This window comes from Myodes glareolus, chromosome 9, assembly GCF_982192425.1.
Source record: "Myodes glareolus chromosome 9, mMyoGla1.1, whole genome shotgun sequence".
Lineage (NCBI taxonomy): Eukaryota > Metazoa > Chordata > Mammalia > Rodentia > Cricetidae > Myodes > Myodes glareolus.
In genome coordinates this window covers 72,153,829-72,170,881 of record NC_142034.1, presented here as the reverse complement: position 1 = coordinate 72,170,881, position 17,053 = coordinate 72,153,829, and the positions used below count along the sequence as shown (strand labels likewise).

General features: G+C 48.8%; 1 long non-coding RNA gene across 2 annotated transcripts; it reads right to left on the bottom strand.

The window, feature by feature from the left end:
- Positions 1-2,479: 2,479 nt before the first annotated feature.
- LOC146892912 (uncharacterized) lies at positions 2,480-15,066 on the bottom strand. 2 transcript variants are annotated; one of them, XR_015738878.1, is made up of 3 exons: positions 13,843-15,066; positions 6,466-6,543; positions 2,480-2,635 (listed from the first exon to the last, which is right to left on the bottom strand). It is a non-coding gene; the product is annotated as an uncharacterized LOC146892912 (long non-coding RNA). The 2 variants fall into 2 exon arrangements; XR_015003573.2 differs by lacking the exon at positions 13,843-15,066 and adding an exon at positions 7,508-11,724.
- Between the last annotated feature and the right edge of the window lie 1,987 nt (positions 15,067-17,053).

The following is a 17,053-nucleotide window of genomic DNA, read 5'->3' as shown; positions in this document are numbered from 1 at the left end:
TGCAAAGTAATAGTATTTACCAGTGAAGCTCCCCGCTGTGTCAAGGCCCCGGCAGTGTACAGATCCACCCACTAGGCCAATAACACAGCCCAGACCCGTTCTAGGCCAGCTGGGATGAACTTCATAGCACAAATGGGGATGTAAGTGTGAATCTGGGGGACTCCTGGGGAGCCGTGGAGGTTCAGCCAATGGGACATAGTGTTCCCTACTTTAACCACAGCCTTATTCCACAGCAGCCCAGACCCAGCCTACCTTCATTTCCTTTCTTCTCCTTTACTCTAAATTGATTTGACCAAAGATTTAACTCAGATGCGGCCAATCATTTCCTTTCACCATTTTCTTTCTGTTCCTTTAAATATTTATTTATTTATTTATTTATTTATTACTTGTGTGTGCATGGGTAGGTCAGAGGCCAACTTGCTAGACCTGGTTTTCACCTTCCGTAGTAGGGGACCCAGAGATTGAACTGGGGTTGTCAGGGTTGGTGGCAAGCATCTTTCCCGGCTGAGCAGTCTTGCCAGCCCTTTTAATTTTCATTTTAAAACACTGTGCTTTGCTCTTTAACCTTGTTTGTTGTTGTCTGGTCCACCAGAGTGCAGGAGCCAAAAGGCAGAGATTTATTTACTTACTTACTTATTTTGAGACAGGGTTTCATGTGACCCACGCTGACCTTGAATTTATAATGTAGCCAAGAATGATCCTGATCTCTGGATACCCCCGTCCCTGTCCCCGCCATGTGCTGGGATTACAGATGTGTCCTGGGTTTTCAATGAGCCCGTTTCAATGAGCATGATATGAGCATGCCCATATCATGCATGCTGAGACTGTGTTCCTTCCTGAGACTCTCAGCCCTCTCATTCTCCTTCCTGTCCCTTCAGCATCATTGTCCTGCCCCTCATTCGGGAGCAATGTCTCTTCCGGACACCGACCTCCACGCTGCTTCCTTCAGACCAAGCCCTTTGTCATAGCAGTTCATAAATGTCCCCAAACCCAGCTCCGCTCCCATGTGTCACATTTAGTGACCTCCTGCCTCTTGGACTGTGGTACCTTGAAGGAAGGGCTCTGTGATCGCTCCGTGGCCACCACCACCAGGGCCAGGCATTGGTCTACACCCTCAATGTGAATGATCTCATTTGATTTCTCAGCCTCCCTAGGAGGCAGGGTCATGGCTATGTTCATTTTATATAGGGTGAAATGGAGGCTCAAAGAGATTAGGGAGCTTACGTGGTATTACGGAGTTAGAAGCCGGGGGGGGGGGGAGCAAGAAACTGGCTGAGGTCTTGTTCTGAAAACCTGTGGTCTTGACCACTCCTGTCCTGCCTTCCCTCCTTGTCTTAGGTTTTCTGTTATTATGAAGAGACACCATGACCATGGCAACTCTTACAAAGGAAAGCATTTAATTGGAGCTGGCTTACAGTCCAGAGGTTTAGTTCATTATCATCATGGTGGGAAGTGTGGCTACACACAGGCAGACAGTGCTGGAGAGGAAGCTGAGAGTTCATCATCTAGATTGGCAGGCAGCAGGAATAGAGAGTGAGCCACTGGTCCTCACCTTTGAGCTTCTGAAACCTTGAAGCCCACCCACAGTGACACAATTCCTCCAATAAGGCCACACCCACTTCAACAAGGCCACACCTCCTAATAGTGCCATTCCACATGTGCCTGTGGGGGCCATTTTCATTCAAACCACCACACTCTCCTGCCAGCTTAACTTTGCAAATGCTGTCAAGGTAAGGAACCTGTCAATTCCCATGTGTCTGGCTCCCCATTCTTCCTTGCTTCTTGGTTCACTTCTAGCTTTTCCCGACTGAGACAAAGTGAACATGGTGTATACAGTCTGCCTTTTAATTAATTAGTTAATTAATTTATCGAGACAGGGTACCGTACAGCTCAGACTGGCCTCAAACTCACAAGGTAGCTGAGGGTGGACTTGAACTTCTAATCATCCTTTCTCTGCCTCCCAAGTGCTGGGGTTATAGGTATGGGCCACCATGCCAGGACCTTCACGTATGCTGGGCAAGCACTTTACCCATTCATTGAACTACATCCCTAGCCCTCCCCCTTATTAGTCTGTGGGTTCTGCATCCATGGATTTAATCAACCACAGCTTGTAAATTCCTGGGGGAGAAATGCACCTGTACTGAACTTGTGGCAGCGCCTGTCTTGTCAGTATTCCCCACACGGCACGGTGTGACAGCTCTGTGCACCGCGTTTACATTGTGTTAGGCATTGTAAGTCATCCAGACCGATTTCAGGTACCTGGAGGATGAGCAGAGGCTATGTACAAACACTACGCTGTTCTGTAGAAGGGACCTGAGTATCTGTAGATTTTGGTATCTGTGGAGGTGTCCTGGATTTCATTCCCCATGTGTGCTGAGAGATAGCTGTCCCCATTGGTATCTTGGCTCCGGAGCCCTTGGACAGCATGTACTTGTGACTGCTCTCCAGGTCCCCTGAGTGACTGACTGCAAGGTAGACCGTGAAGAAAAAACAGTTTTCCTCAGATTTATTTTTGTTTTCTAGTACTGTGTGTGTGGAAATCCTTTGCATCAGCCTCAGGTGTCAGTCTCCTTGTCAGGGGGCAAGTATTGGTCTGGAATTCACCAAAGAAGCTATGCTGGCTGGCCAGGAAGCCCTAGAAAGAAAACACATCAAAATCCCCCATGTAAGATTCTAAGCACAATCCTCCAAGACTGGATTTCAAAAAACTAAAACAAAAGCATGGGTTCTGGGGAATCAAACTCAGGTACCCAAGCCTACAAGGCAAGCATTTTATTGACTGAGCTATCACCCCAGATTTCTATCTTTGTGTGTGTAAGTGTATGTGTGTGTGTGTGTGTGTGTGTGTGTGTATGACATTTATGTATTAACATGTGTATGCATGTAGAAACTAGACGATACCTAGTAGGAGTTGGTCCTCTCACGTGGGTCCCAGAGATTGAACTCGGACCCTCAACTTTGGTGGCAAGTACCTTCACCTGGTGAGCCATCTTTCTGACTCCTTGTCCCCATATTTAACTCATGGTCTCTAAATCAGCTTATTTAGAACTAAGAGTGACCTTTAGGCTCTGGCTTGCCACAGTGCTTGTCAGTTGATTCAGTGTCAGGTAGAGAAGAAAGCTATTGCCTGCCACCTGGGTGAAGGCAAGGGAACTATTTCTTGACTTGAACTAAAGTGGCAGAGGACCGTGAGGAATGGGGAGGGGGAAGATCAGGCGTTTTGCGCTGAGTGGAGATGTTTTCAGCATTAAACAGAGTCCAGGGGTCTGTACAGATGGTGCCAAGGTTGAGTTCCACTCTTGCAGAGAATCTGATGCCATCTTCTGGCCAATCTGGGAACTACCTTTATATGCATAGCACACACACACACACACACACACACACACTACTACCACCACCACCACAACCACAACAACAACAACAACAAAACAAAAACCAAAAGTTAAAGCAATTTCTCAGAACCACGGGACCAAGGAGCAGCTGCAATGATATCTCTCGCAATGACTCTGGGCCTGGCAACCCCTCCGGATGCTTGATGAATTTCAGGTTGAGGAAGGAGGCCCCTGGAGCTTCTGTGCTGGTAGATACTGTGGGCACCTGTCTGACTGACCAGGCCGCCAATGCTTTGCAAACTGCTGGTGTCTCTGTGACTGGTCTGCTAAGTGTATGAAGTATGATGGCCTCTCTGGGGACGTGGGAGGACTCTGGGCTCTGTGTGTGTGCCCTGGACCTACTCAAACTGAGACCCTAACATCTCCATCTTCCAGGTGGTCCACCTTGCTAGCTGTCTCTTGACAGCGCTGACATGTGGGACAGTTTGCAGCCTTTACTCGTGGCTTCTGACTTTCCGTGGTAGTATTGCCACCATCCCAGAGAGCAGGGCCATTAGCCCATCTATCTGCTGAGCTCAGTAGAGTCATACGGTATTGGGTCAGGTAGTCCACGGTATCACTGAAAGAAAGATCATTGAAAGAAAATGACCCCCACAAAGGGTGTGGCGCTACTAGGAGATGTGGCTTTGTTGAAGTAGGTATGGCCTTGTTGGAGAAAGTGTGTCACAGTGGGGGTGGACTTTGAGACCCAATGTGGTACACACAATTCACTTCCTGTTGCCCATGGATCAAGATGTAGAACTCTCAGCTACCTCCCTAGCACCATGTCTGCCTGCATGCTGCTGTGTCCCACCATGATGATAATGGACTAAACCTCTGAAACTGTAAGCCACCCCAATTAAACATTTTCTTTTATAAGAGTTACTGAGGTCATGGTATCTCTTCACAGCAACAGAAACCCTAACTAAGACAGACTGCTACCCTGAAAGAGCGTGGCTGTCAGTGAAGGACTGCCTGGCCATACTCTCTGGCTAGCATTAGCTGCTGGGCCCTGACTGAAGTACAGGTTAGTCTAGCTGCTGCTTCTGGGATGTTGCAGAGAAAAGAACACAGAGGTGCAAGAATGTCACCTCTCCGCCTTGGATGTGTCCCACCAAGAATACTGGATGATTTTTAATTGGACTAGTGCTTGTTTGCAGAGTGGCTTTGGGTAGCCCCTCAGCTAAACCCTTGCTATCCTCTGCTGTACATATCTGAGATGAGGGTCTCCTTCCTAGGCCCTACAGTGTTGTTTGTAAGAGAATTACAAATTGCTCTGAGCGATAGGACAACTACCATAAGTCGCCACTGTCAGCAGTGAGGCAGGTGTCTGGGGCCATGTGACAGTCAATTCTCCAGACTCGGGGTTCCATTATGGAAAGAACGTGGGGCTGGGAATGTGACTCAGTTGGTAGATTGCTTGAATGAAGCCCTGGATTCAATTTCTAGCACCACATAAATTGGGCATGGTAGTGTGTGCCTGCAATTCTACTACATCGCCACTAGGAGGTAGAGACGGGAGAAACAGGAGTTCAAGGTCATCCTTAACTGAGAGTTTGAAGCCAATCTGGGATACATGAGGAGGCTTTGTCTAGACATGGATGGATAGATGGATGGATGGATGGATGGATGGATGGATGGATGGATGGATGAAAATAAAAATAAAGACAGGCAGGCAAGCAAACCAAAATATACTGTTGCATGACTTTAAAGCAAGCAGAGCAGTATGCCATCAGTTCTGCTGACAGCACCATGGGCAGCTCCCAGCACTTCTTCATAGGTAGAGGATCTGAGACCCAGATGGCACAAAGAGCCCTGTTGTGAATTAGGTCGGTACGATAAATAACCAGGCCAGCTCAAGAATAACAGTTATATTTTAATGGTTAAAAAGGGGGAAACTCACGCTACAAGAGTGGGAGGTCCGACATCCTATCTGTCCTGGCGGGCACCGCGCAGAGAGGGTATGCACCTGGGTCCTCCTGTGATTGGTTGATAGGGTTTCCCCATCAGAGCCCCTTGAAGGGTTTCTGTGTAGAGGTCAGGTTCAGGCTCCCGGAGTGTTGGGGCTTCTCTCCCCATGGCTGAGAGAGGTAAAGGAGCTGGGTGTTAGGGGCCAGGGGATGTTCCAGCCTGAAGCTGGCTACGTCTCTGCTCACGGGAATGATCCTGCGGGGGAAGAGCCCACTAGGGGCTTCGGTCCCTTTCTTATTGAAGCTCAGTGCTCTCTGGTCCCTGGTCCTCCAACTGTCACTGTGTGAGAGTTTGCTGTTTAGTGGGCCAGTCCTGTCCTGCTTGCCTGTTGAGCTGGGAGAGGAGGCCAGACTCTATTGGTCTCAGCCCCACAGGGCATCCTGGGTCTGTCAGGTCATAGATAGTCCTGGACATCCAAATGACTTAGCTCATCGCAAATTCAATAGGGTGACCCTGGCCAGGCAGCTCTCCTCCAAGCAGTGACCCAGGGTCCTTTCATGTCATTTACATCTCTGGCCCCCATGATGTGCAGTCACTAGAGCAGTGGTTCTCAACCTTTCTAATGCTGGGACCCCTTAATACGGCTCTTCATAATGTGGTGACTCCTCCCAAACATAAAATTTATCTTTATTGTTGTGTTATAACTGTAATTTTGCCACTGTTGTGCAGTGTAATGAAACCCCTGTGGAAAGGTCGTTTGACCCCCCAAATGGGGCCACAACCCATGGACTGAGAACTGTTGCACTAAAGGATCATCTTTCCAGCCATAATGGAAGGCAGTGGCGGTGCATCTTCTAGGGATGGTTTGTATGGGCTGGGCTCACAAGGGAACCCCACCACTTTGGTCAAATCCTGTATTCATAATTGTGTTGCTGGGTCCAAATACCAAATATGGGCTGGGAAATGGCTCAGTGGGTGAAGAGCTTGCTGCACAAGTATGAACTTGTGTGAGAGGACCTGAGTTTGACTCTCCAGAACTCACGTTAAGCTGGCCGTGGCAGTGCGCGTCTGTAATCCCAGGTGCCCTGAGAACATGGGAAGCAGGGACAGGCGAATCTTCAGAAGCTCATGGCCCAGCTGTGCTGTGTACACAACTCAGTGGAAAATAACCAAGAGATCTTACCTCAGACAAGATGAAAGGTGAGGAATGACATCCAGGGTGGGCCTCTGACCTCACAAGCCTGCCATAGCACACATGTGCCTGCAAACACATATATATGCACACACATTTATGTATACACACACACATATACACACACACCTTTCTTCCTAAGGAAGGAAGAGTTTATGCTGGCTCATGTTGGATACGTCGATGGAGGCTGGACCGCAAGGCAGCCAGTCACATTGTGTCTACAGTCAGGAAGCAGAGAGAGAGAGAGAGAGAGAGAGAGAGAGAGAGAGAGAGATGCATGCCAGTGCTCAGCCTGCTTTCTCCTCTTTCTTTAGCCAGGAACCCCAGTCTGTGGGATGGTGCTGCTGACATCAAGGATGAGTCTGCCCCTCTCAGTTAAACCTCTCTAGAAACGACTTGAAGTATGTCTCTTAGGCGATTCTAAACAGTCAAGTTGACAATGACCAGTATCATTGATGGCAATTCAGGCTTGTGACCACACTTATCTTCAGGGGTTCCTGGGAAATGCAGTAAGGGGTGGATGTGGACTGAGAAGTGAGGCCTTCTGAGGCATTTGCGCCCTCTTCACCCACCTGGTAGTGAGGCCCAGTGGGTGAGGCTGCTCCTATCTTACACAGCATGGCATGCTCAGGTCTGATTTGGCCATGGGGGATGGACCGACTGCCACCTCAGAATGCCTCGGTATCACCTGCCACTCCTTAGGCTGTCTCTTGGGCTAGATGAGCCTCTTTCTGAAGGCCCTAGTGTCTCTGTGGTGTCAGGAACTCTACGTGTGGAACCCAGGAAAAGGGATAAGGAGTTCTTGATGCTCCAGGTGCCCTTGGGGGAGGGCCCCCCTCTTTATAACCTCTCATTTCTTATGACGCCAGCTTGCTTCTTGGAATCATTAGATGAGAAGACCAAGTTAGCCAGGGGAGATAAGATGTGGAGGAGAAGGAAGACGGGAGACAGAGCCACAGTTGAACATCCCCTCCTAAAGGCATGGGTTCCTAGGCTTGAGCCTGGCTGGGCGCCTACCGTGCGGGCCACCCACCTTGATGGCCTGTCTGATTTTTCTAGTGCCACATTCTGAGGCTCAGGGGATCTTTGGATATCAGTGTCATTCAATCCAGAGCTTCTTTCCTTCAGTCAGAAATAAGGCTCATAAATTGAGGCCACACCCTAGGGGACAGAAGTGTTATGTGCTTATCACCCGACAGTGTTCAAACCCAGTTATAAAAATACACAGCTCCTTCCCGCTGGGGAGCCGGCGACCTACTTCCTACTTTATGCCTCACAGACTGATGCTGGCTTGGCAGCGGTGAGAGGTCCGGGCCTCTTTCTCTTTTTCTCTTCCTGACCACTGAGGTTTCTGCCCTGTTGCTTTTAAAGTTAGTAGCATCACTAGTGTCTCTTATGGGCCCCAGCGGCAGCCTCCTCAGCTGGAATCTCTGCACACAGCTTCCCTGGGTACCCGAGTGGAGACTTCTTGAGTTGCTTCCTGTCTCCATCATCAGAGTGAAGGCCTCCTGGAGTGGGACCTTTCCAGATGTTGGAGTCTGCTCTGTTACTGTGCTTGAAACTGAGGGCCCAGTGGGGTGGAGCCCCATTGCTATGACCCTTATCTCTCACCTATGGTTAGTTCCAAAGCCTCTTCTCTGTTTACAGTCAAAGAGTGTTGACTGAGCACATGCCGTGAGCCATCTGTGAAGTCTGATGCCACCTGAGGAGATGTAAATCTACTGTGGTGGAGAGAAGCACTCAGAGGTGTTGGACGGCCTACAGTGTGGAGGTCAGGCCTAGTCACTGAACACAGGAAGAAGGCTTACTTGGAGGAGGTGATGAGGGAGCTGAGATCTATGAAAGATGAGTAAGTTTGCAAGGGCTGTTGGGAAATGCTACCCATCCATAGTTGCAATTAGTTTGGGCCAGAATTTGCAAGGAACCAGGTGTCCGACTGTCCCTTACCCACCCTTCTCTGTCAGCCTTGGAGTACTGAGGTGTGCCACAAGCCCTGCCAGAGGAATTCAGAAACAGTTCGTTTCCAGTAGGCCTCCTAAACACTCGAGGCCCCTGTCATTGTTCTGGGCTCAAAACCATCACTCAAAGTCACCTGTCTGGCTGAGGTCGCAATGGCTGACAGGTGTACACGCTCAGTTTTGTAGTCACTTTGGTGGCAAACGCCTTTACTTGGTGCTACCATTTGACATGGATTTTAAACATGCTTGATATTCGTTTTGTGTGTGTGTTATGCGCGTGTGTGATGGTGTGTTAATGTTTTCCTTAATCATTCCCCCTTTCTTCCTTTCTTATTTTTTTATTATTTTATTTTATGGGTGTGAGTTTTTGCCTGAATGTCCGTGTACTAGGTGCCTACCTAGTGCCTGTGGAGGCAGGAAGAGGGTGTTGAATCCCTTAGAGCTGGAGTTACAGATGGTTGTGAGCTACCATGTGGGTGCTGGGACCCAAACTCTGGAAGGGCAGCCGGTGCTCTTAACAGCTGACCCGTTCCTTCTGCTTCTTTTCTCTCTCTCTCTCTTTTTTCCTTCCTTCTTTCCTTCCCTCCCTCACTCTCTCGTTCTTTCCTCTTCTTTTCCTTTTCTTTTCTTTTTTTTTTTTTGGTTTTTTTTGAGGCAGAGTTTCTCTGTAGCTTTCTTTTAATTTTTGAGACAAGGTCTCACACTGAATTTGAAGCTTGCTGACTTGGTCAGACTGGCTATCCAGCAAACTCCAGCCTTCAGTGGATATCCCTCAGCTCAGGGATAGTGAGCAGGCGCTCCTTGTCTGACTTTTCGTGTGGATTCTGGTGCTCTGGACTCAGGTCCTATGACTGTGTAGCAGCACTTTGCCTACAGAGCCACCCCCCAGTCTCCCTGACACCTTTCTGTTTTTTTTTGTTGTTTTGTTTTTATTTTTATTTTTATTTTTTGAGACAGGATTTCTTGGTGTAGCTCAGGCTGTCCTGGAACTTGCTCCATAGACCAGGCTGACCTCAAACTCAAGAGAACCACCTACCTCTGCTCCTGAGTTCTGATTAAAGGTGTGCACCACCACTGCCATTTTTTTTTAAAAGCACAGAGATTATTTACCAGCTTTGGGAGTGAGGTACCTTCACAACTGAGTTATTAAGAAGCAAGATGATCTGAACTTGCCTCTTTCTCTTTCCTGTCTGTGGTGTGGATGGAGACTTCTCTTTTATTGGGATGTGGTCAGATTGTTTGGTTCCGGGTGGCCGGTGGGCTCATAGCTGGTAATGCCTTTAGATGTGGTTCCAGACATTGTGGGTAAGTAACAGTGACAAGACGATGTCACTCAGAACAACACAAAGCATCCCCCTCCTATGAGACCCCCTGGAGGGCCAGCTCTCTGACCTGCAGAGGTAAGACCTTTTCACAGTTCTCCCGCTCTCTGCCCTCAGTGCAGAGGGCCTGCACGGGCTCCAGCTAGATCTGCGAATGCAGCTTTTCGGGGGTTCTAGCAAATTCTTTGCATTACAGCTAGACGGGGCACTGGCTAATCATTTGCAAGGCTAGATCCAGTCCCAAGTATAGAACCACATGGTCTTCTAAACTGGCCTCTGGAGGCAGAAGGAAGGAGACTCTTCATCGCCAACTTCTCCCGTCTAGGATGCCTGGAAGACCCAGGACATGAGCCATAACTTGGCACTAGAGACTGTGGCTAAAGAGAGCATTACTGATATTGTAATTGTCTGCTTGCTGTGGGACAATTACAGTATAATTAGGCAAATGAATTAATCGGGCACACTGATTCACCGTGCTACATTGGTACTTACCCGAGAGCCTCTCTGGCTGAGCTCTCATTAGTTCCATCTACAGTGGTCTCCTGGCATCAGACGTCACTAGTCTCATTGGCCAAAGGGAGACACTTAGGTGAAGGGGCTGCTGGACTGGCCAGGATTATTTTACAGTTGCAAAGTTACGTAACATTCTCCAGCCCATGCAAACCAGATCTAACAGAGAAGGGGGAAATAGGAGTTGTTACTAGTGACCTTGCTAGTAGAGTGAGAGTCCCTTCCAGATGGCTGTGACTTTAGGGTCTTGTGTGGCCTCTGGCCACATAGAGAAAGCGTGTGTGTGTGTGTGTGTGTGTGTGTGTGTGTGTGTACGCTTGTGTACGTGTGGGCACCTGTGTTCACATACCGGCGTGTGGAAGCCAGAGGAGGACGTGGGATATCCTGCCTATCACTCTCTGTTTTACGACTTTGAGATGGGGTCTCTCACTAAACCTAGCTTTGGGCTAGCTTCCAGCAAGCGCGGGCAACTCTCCTATCTCTATCTCCCATAGTGCGGAGATCATAGGCATGTATTTTATCATCCTGGACTTTTTATGTGGGTGCTTGGGGATTTGAACTCTGGTCTTCATTGGTGTGCTCTTAAATACTGCATTATCTCCCTGCTCTCCTAATTCTTCCCACTTCCCTGCAGATATTCCAGGACGAGAGAGGGATAAGAGGGGGAGGGCGATAACATGGTATGATACTCTCAGCTAGACACTTCTAGCTCACAGGGACCGGCACAGCGCAGAGCCAGGCCTTCCTGGCTCTTGGAACATCTAAGGGGGCGGTGGGAGCACTCTTGGTGGAATGAGAAAGACAAGTCTTGAGGACACTGTCCAGGTGGGGGTAGGCAATGGAAAAAGATCCCTTCAGCAGACCCCTCCTCAAAGAGAGATCATATTTGTGTGTCACCCAGGCTTCACTGCTTGTGATGCCTGTATGGGAAGGGGCCCTATGGGAGCCAGGCTTTCCCTTCAGTGTGCTCCAGGCTGAGCCCTCTGCACCCCTCTGCCCTGCCCAATGCATTATTAATGAGGAGACTTCACTTCCAGTTTTTGGGCAGCTCATTTGTTCCTACAATCATGATTTCAAATATCACATGAATAATTCAGAAAATTATTTTACTGTAGTTAGATAAGCCTGTTAGCTGTCACATATCCAAATAAATTAGCTTCTCCATCCCATGGGGCACAGAGGGAGGCCCCGACCGTGCGGCAGGGACCCAGCACGGGCCATCATGGCACTCAGGATGTGACTGCAAGGGACCAAGTCTGCCTTAGGGTTGCGGGGGAGTCACGAGTACTTTAATTTGTCATGGAGGAGCTCGCTTGCTTCTGAGAATGAGCTGGTCACAAATGGCAATTGGTTTCTCCCTCTCAAATCTGAATTAGAGATGCATGTGGCTGCTTGGTAAGCCATGTATAGGGCCACAATGACTCCTCCAGCATGATCGCTAATGCAGACAAGTGTCTACCTTGCTTTGAGTGACCTCATGCTAGGAAGAGAGTTACAGGAGAGAATTTGCTGATGGGCCTTGTAGTTTCAAAGCCAGTGTGGACTACATAGTGGGATCTTGTCTTAAAGCACAGGGGAGAGCTCAGTCAGCCAAGTGCCCGCCTTGCAAGCTCCAGGACCTGAGCTCAACCCTGGGTGCAGTGACATACACTTGTTCTGGGGGCCTGGAGACAAGAGAATCCCAGGGGCTTGCTGGGCAGCCAGCCTAGATGAACAGGTGAGTTCTAGGTTAGGAAGAGACCCTGCCTCAATAAACAAGGCTTGTCAAGATGGCTTAGTGTTTGAAAGCGCTTGCCCCGGGGGAGTGACGATCTGAGTCTGATCCCTGGAATGCGGGTTAAAAGAGGACAGAGCTGGTAACATGCACCTGTAGTTCCGGTACCCCTGTGGTGGAAAGAGAGGTAGAGACAGGAGACTTGCCTTGTAGCAGGCCACCTGTCCTGGCATAGGTATCAGGGTAGAAACAGTAAGAGAGACCTTGCAAAGTGGAAGATGAGAAATGACACCTGAATTCTGTCCTCTGATGTTTACGCCCATGCTGCTGCATGTATTCTCTCTCTCTCTCTCTCTCTCTCTCTCTCTCTCTCTCTCTCTCTCTCTCTCTCTCTCACACACACACACACACACACACACTATTAGTAATAGATAAATAAGCCAAACCACAAACCAAAGAAGACTGCGTCCTGAGGAACAGCATCTGAAGCTGATTTCTGACCTCCACACACACTTGCACACGTGTTCATCCTTGTGTGCCTGAGTGTGCATACACACCACCCCCATCATCACCACCACACACTGCCACCACCACCACCACCACCACCACCACCACCACCACCACCACCACCAGAACAAGAAAATAAGGCTCAGCTTGTCCAGTTATAAGCCGGGCATGCTATTTCAGAGTCTGCTCCCTGCACTGTGCTTTTGGGAGGAGGAAATGAAATGATGAATTGCATTTGACAAACCACAGAGAGCTGTGGTTATCTAAGGGTAAGTCCGTGCTTGCCTTCCACCTCTGCAAAGGCAGTCCAGCCTCAGATCACATGCCAGGCAGCCTGCCCGGGGCTCAGTCTCTCACCACCCTCCACCCCCACCCCTTGGTGTGCTATTCCCAGGAGCAGCTCTAGCTGCTTGTGACAATAACTTCTGATCCCCGGCGTAAAACTGGCTGACATACACTTCTGTCTGTGATACTCCATTGGTGAGGGCAGGGGAATCAAGGTTTCATCAGAGAACAGCCTTGGACCCTCAGACCAGAAGGACGAGGGAGGAGGGTCAGGTGCTACAGAATGTACTCAACCAGGATCCCTCGGAAGAATGGCCCGGTCTCTCAATCCTGTTCCAATGAAAGAGGCCTCATCTACATGGGGATTCTGGCCAGGGCTCATCTTATGAATCGAGTGAATGTAGCTGGAAGGGATTCTGGGGTGTCAGTGAGATTGGTAGCTGGGTACCAAGGGCTGCTGGTGAGGTCATGGGGAGATAAGGTACTCTCTTCATGGGAACAGATGGGGAGGTGCTAGGGAAGGCAGCCAGGAAGGATAAACCAGTGGCCAGGGTTGTAGGACCAAGCTGGAGTACCAAGTACCATGGGAGTAAGAGAAACTGATGAGGGCAGCGTGGCTCAAGCCCTCAGCTCAGACCGAGGTTCATTTCTGATGCTGCCATGTAGTCAGGCCTCTGTTTCCTCAGCTGTGTAGCGGAGGGGAGACACGGTCGAGTCTCCTGGAACTGTGGGTACTGGTTACATGACGCGAAGCCTTTGAAAAGGTAACATAGGGCCTGCCAGGTAGGGAAGGCTTAGTAAGTGCTAACCATCATGCCTACGAGGATCATCAGCCCTGTGCCTGTTAGCGTGAGTGTTATTAATATCCAGAACCTTCTCAGCAGAACTTCCCTTATGAGGCCTGGCCAGATAAGACTAAGATTCTAAGACAGGACGTCCTCACTGTCCCCAGTGTCCTCTGGATCAGACTCACAGGCCCAGCTTACAGGTGCCTAGGGATGCAAGACAGTGGAGGAGTCCGCATCTTTAGGATGCTTGGTTACCTTGGCTAGGAAATGGTCCGCAGACTTACCCAGCAATCGGCGTGCAAGAGCTGGTGGATGATGTCTTGTGGAGGAGGTGGCTGGAAAGCAGAGTTACCTCCTTTGGGGGAAAGTCATGGGTAGAGCGGGGCCACCAGCCCTGCCAAGAGGGAGAGTCGGCACTGTCTAAGGACCCCTGTGGAAGGAGGAATCTGTAGGGCACTCAAAAAAAGGGATTGTCGTTCAGGATTCAGGGTACAGGCAGTGCTGCCAAGCAGACCATTAATCAGGATCTTGGTGACAGGTGTTTAAAAGAAAAAAAATATTTGTGTGAATGTGTTTTTTCCAAAATGATTAATATTCAAATTAATGTTGGGGATCCAAATAGCTAAAGTGTAACTAGGCAGAAAACTTCTCTGAGAGTTTGTAATTTTCAGCCCGTTTTATTCTTGCTTCTGCCACCCGAGGGCCTGGATTTTTTTCTGGGCTTCTACAGACTTGTTCTAGAGAGGCAGCAGCTCCTTGGGGGGGATTCAACTCCCTATTCCTGCTATGTTGGGAGCACCTGACCCTCCAAGACAAGAGCAACATAGCTGTGGCTAGCTAGAGATTGAGATGCCTAACCCTTGCTGTGCACCCCTCTCACCTGTAGCATCCTGAGATAGAGGAACCATAGCGATTGCTGCTCTATGTACATCGTTGCATCTCCCTGCTTGTAAACACTCTCAACTCCTTTTCCTGAAAATTATCATAAGGCCCCAAACTAGCTTCCCACCCTGCAACTCCTGCTCTTTTCTGCTGCAGCTTAACCAAGCCTGGGCTCTAAGACACCCTCCGCTGGGTGCTGGTCTGGTGGCACCTGCAATTGCAATGGTGGAATGGTCTCTCCCTTCACCTGCAGCGTTTTGCAGTTTGCTGGGGCCTGCTTGTCCTTTAGCAAACACAGTCCTATCTAGCAGTTCAGATTGCTGAACAGGCAGAACGGACTACAGTATGGAAGCTACTCTCTCATCTTGGGGTTAGAGCAGACTGTGAGAAGCATCTAGTTCAGGGACAGTTCCAGATCCAGAATTCCTTTGACCGAGGAGCTCTCACTGAGCATGTGCCTATGAACCAATCTCTGGCCAGCTGGTCACACTGAGCTGTTGTACACTCCATCCTCTCCCAGGCTCTGGCATCTTATCCTTGGCTTGCTTTTCCTCTTCTAGAGCAACTGCTTCCTGTGTAGGCCAAATGTGTTATTACTGTCTGTTTCCCAGCATTTAACATCTATCTACCTGTTCATCAACTCTATCTATTCATCATCCATCCATCCATCCATCCATCACCCATCCATCCATCCATCCGTCCATCCATCCATCAATCACCCATCCATCCATCCATTCACCATCCATCCATCCATTCACCATCCATCCATCCATCCATCCATCCATCAATCTATCATCCATCCATCCATCCATCACCCATCCATCCATCATCCATCCATCCATCATCCATCCATCCATCACCCATCCATCCATCCATCCATCCTCCATCCATCCATCCATTCATCCATCCATCTGTCCGTCCATCACCCATTCATCCATCATCCATCCTTTCTTCCTTTCATCCATTCTTCCGTGTTTCCACCCATCCCTCTATCTACCTACCTGTCCATCCCCTGTCTATTCACTCATCTGTCTATCACTATGTCTCTCCATCTAACCACCCACTGATCTTTCTATCAACCTGTTTATTTTCCTGTTCATCTAATTATTCATCTACTCATAAGTCTGTTCACCTACCATCTGTCCATCTATTCATTTAGCTATTGACCTAGCCTCTGTTGTCTATCCATTAGTTCAGTATTTATTGAGTTCATATTGAATTCTATGTGCTTTACAACTTAAATGCATTTTTTTTTGGATACAGGGTTTCTTTGTTTAACAGCTCTGGCTGTCCTGGAACTTGCTTTGTAAACCAGGCTGGCCTCAAACGACTCACAGAGATCCACCTGCTTTTGCCTCCTGAGTGTTGGGACTTCAAGCAAGTTCCAGGATAGCCTCCAAAATCTCCTTATCTAGTGGTAAAAACTAAGAGTGAGCAACTAAAAACCAGTCCAGCTGGAGGACTATGGCTGAAGAGCCACAGACCCAGGGGGGTTGGTAGAAATTTCAGGGGCAGAGGTGGACTTCCGGTCAGTGGCATTGAAGTCAAAGCCTTGAAGACAGAGAGGTCAGGCTTTGGAGTCAGGTGGCCCCAGGTTTAAAACCCTGTTCCCTAGTCTGAGGGACTGAGAATGAGTGAGCGTTCTCTACCTCAATCTCTGCCTCTGTGGAATGGAGCAGAGAACTACCTTGTAGGTCATTGTGAGAGTTAAGCGAAGTAATGTTTGTTAGGACTTGGCATAGAGCCTGGAGCTTAGTGTCTGCTCACCTTCAACCTATTAAACTAAGCCCAGAGGTATGACTAGGAACTAGCCCAAGGCAGAATGCTCCAAGAAGTAAGATAACATAGGCTAAGAACCAGAAGCAGGAGAGAATAACAAGATTCTCTCTCTGAGGTGGAACTCACCCTGACTCACCTTGTGTTCTTCTCTCTTTGGGCAGGAGGGTGTGTTATGAACAGGCAGGACCATATCACTAGAGTAAATGCATATGTGGCCAAGGGAGCTAATGGGAACAGAGCAAGAGGCCAACGTGAGTGCTCTGAGCATGGTCCAGCGGAATGCCATAGGAGATACAGAGTCAAGGCTAGCTGTATCTTTGGTTGTCTGGTGGTTATGGATTCCCCCAAACCTCTGGTGGGCTCATAGGTCTCCACCACACCCAAGAAGATTAGACAGAAATAAAAGATGTAATGTTGTATACCTTACTACATGGATTTTTTTTAAAAAGTTACCTTAAAAGACACAAAAGCCAAGAAGAAAAGCCAGGACAAAAAAGTCAGAATGATTTAAGAAGATATACTTGTACAAGGGTGGGAGAGATGGGTCAGCGGTTAAAACTGTATTGCTGTTTTGCAGAGGACCCGAGTTTAATTCTCAGCATCCATTTTACATGGCTCAAAAGCATCTGTAATTCCAACTTCAGTGGATCCAGTGCCCTCTTCCGGCCTCCCTGGCACTTGTGCTCATATGCACATAGCGACACACACACGCACGCACACACACACACACACACACACACACACACACACACACTCATAATTAAAAATAATAGTAGATCTTTACAAAAACACTGTATGAAAATACATGGGATGTTGGCAAACAATTCATTTAGC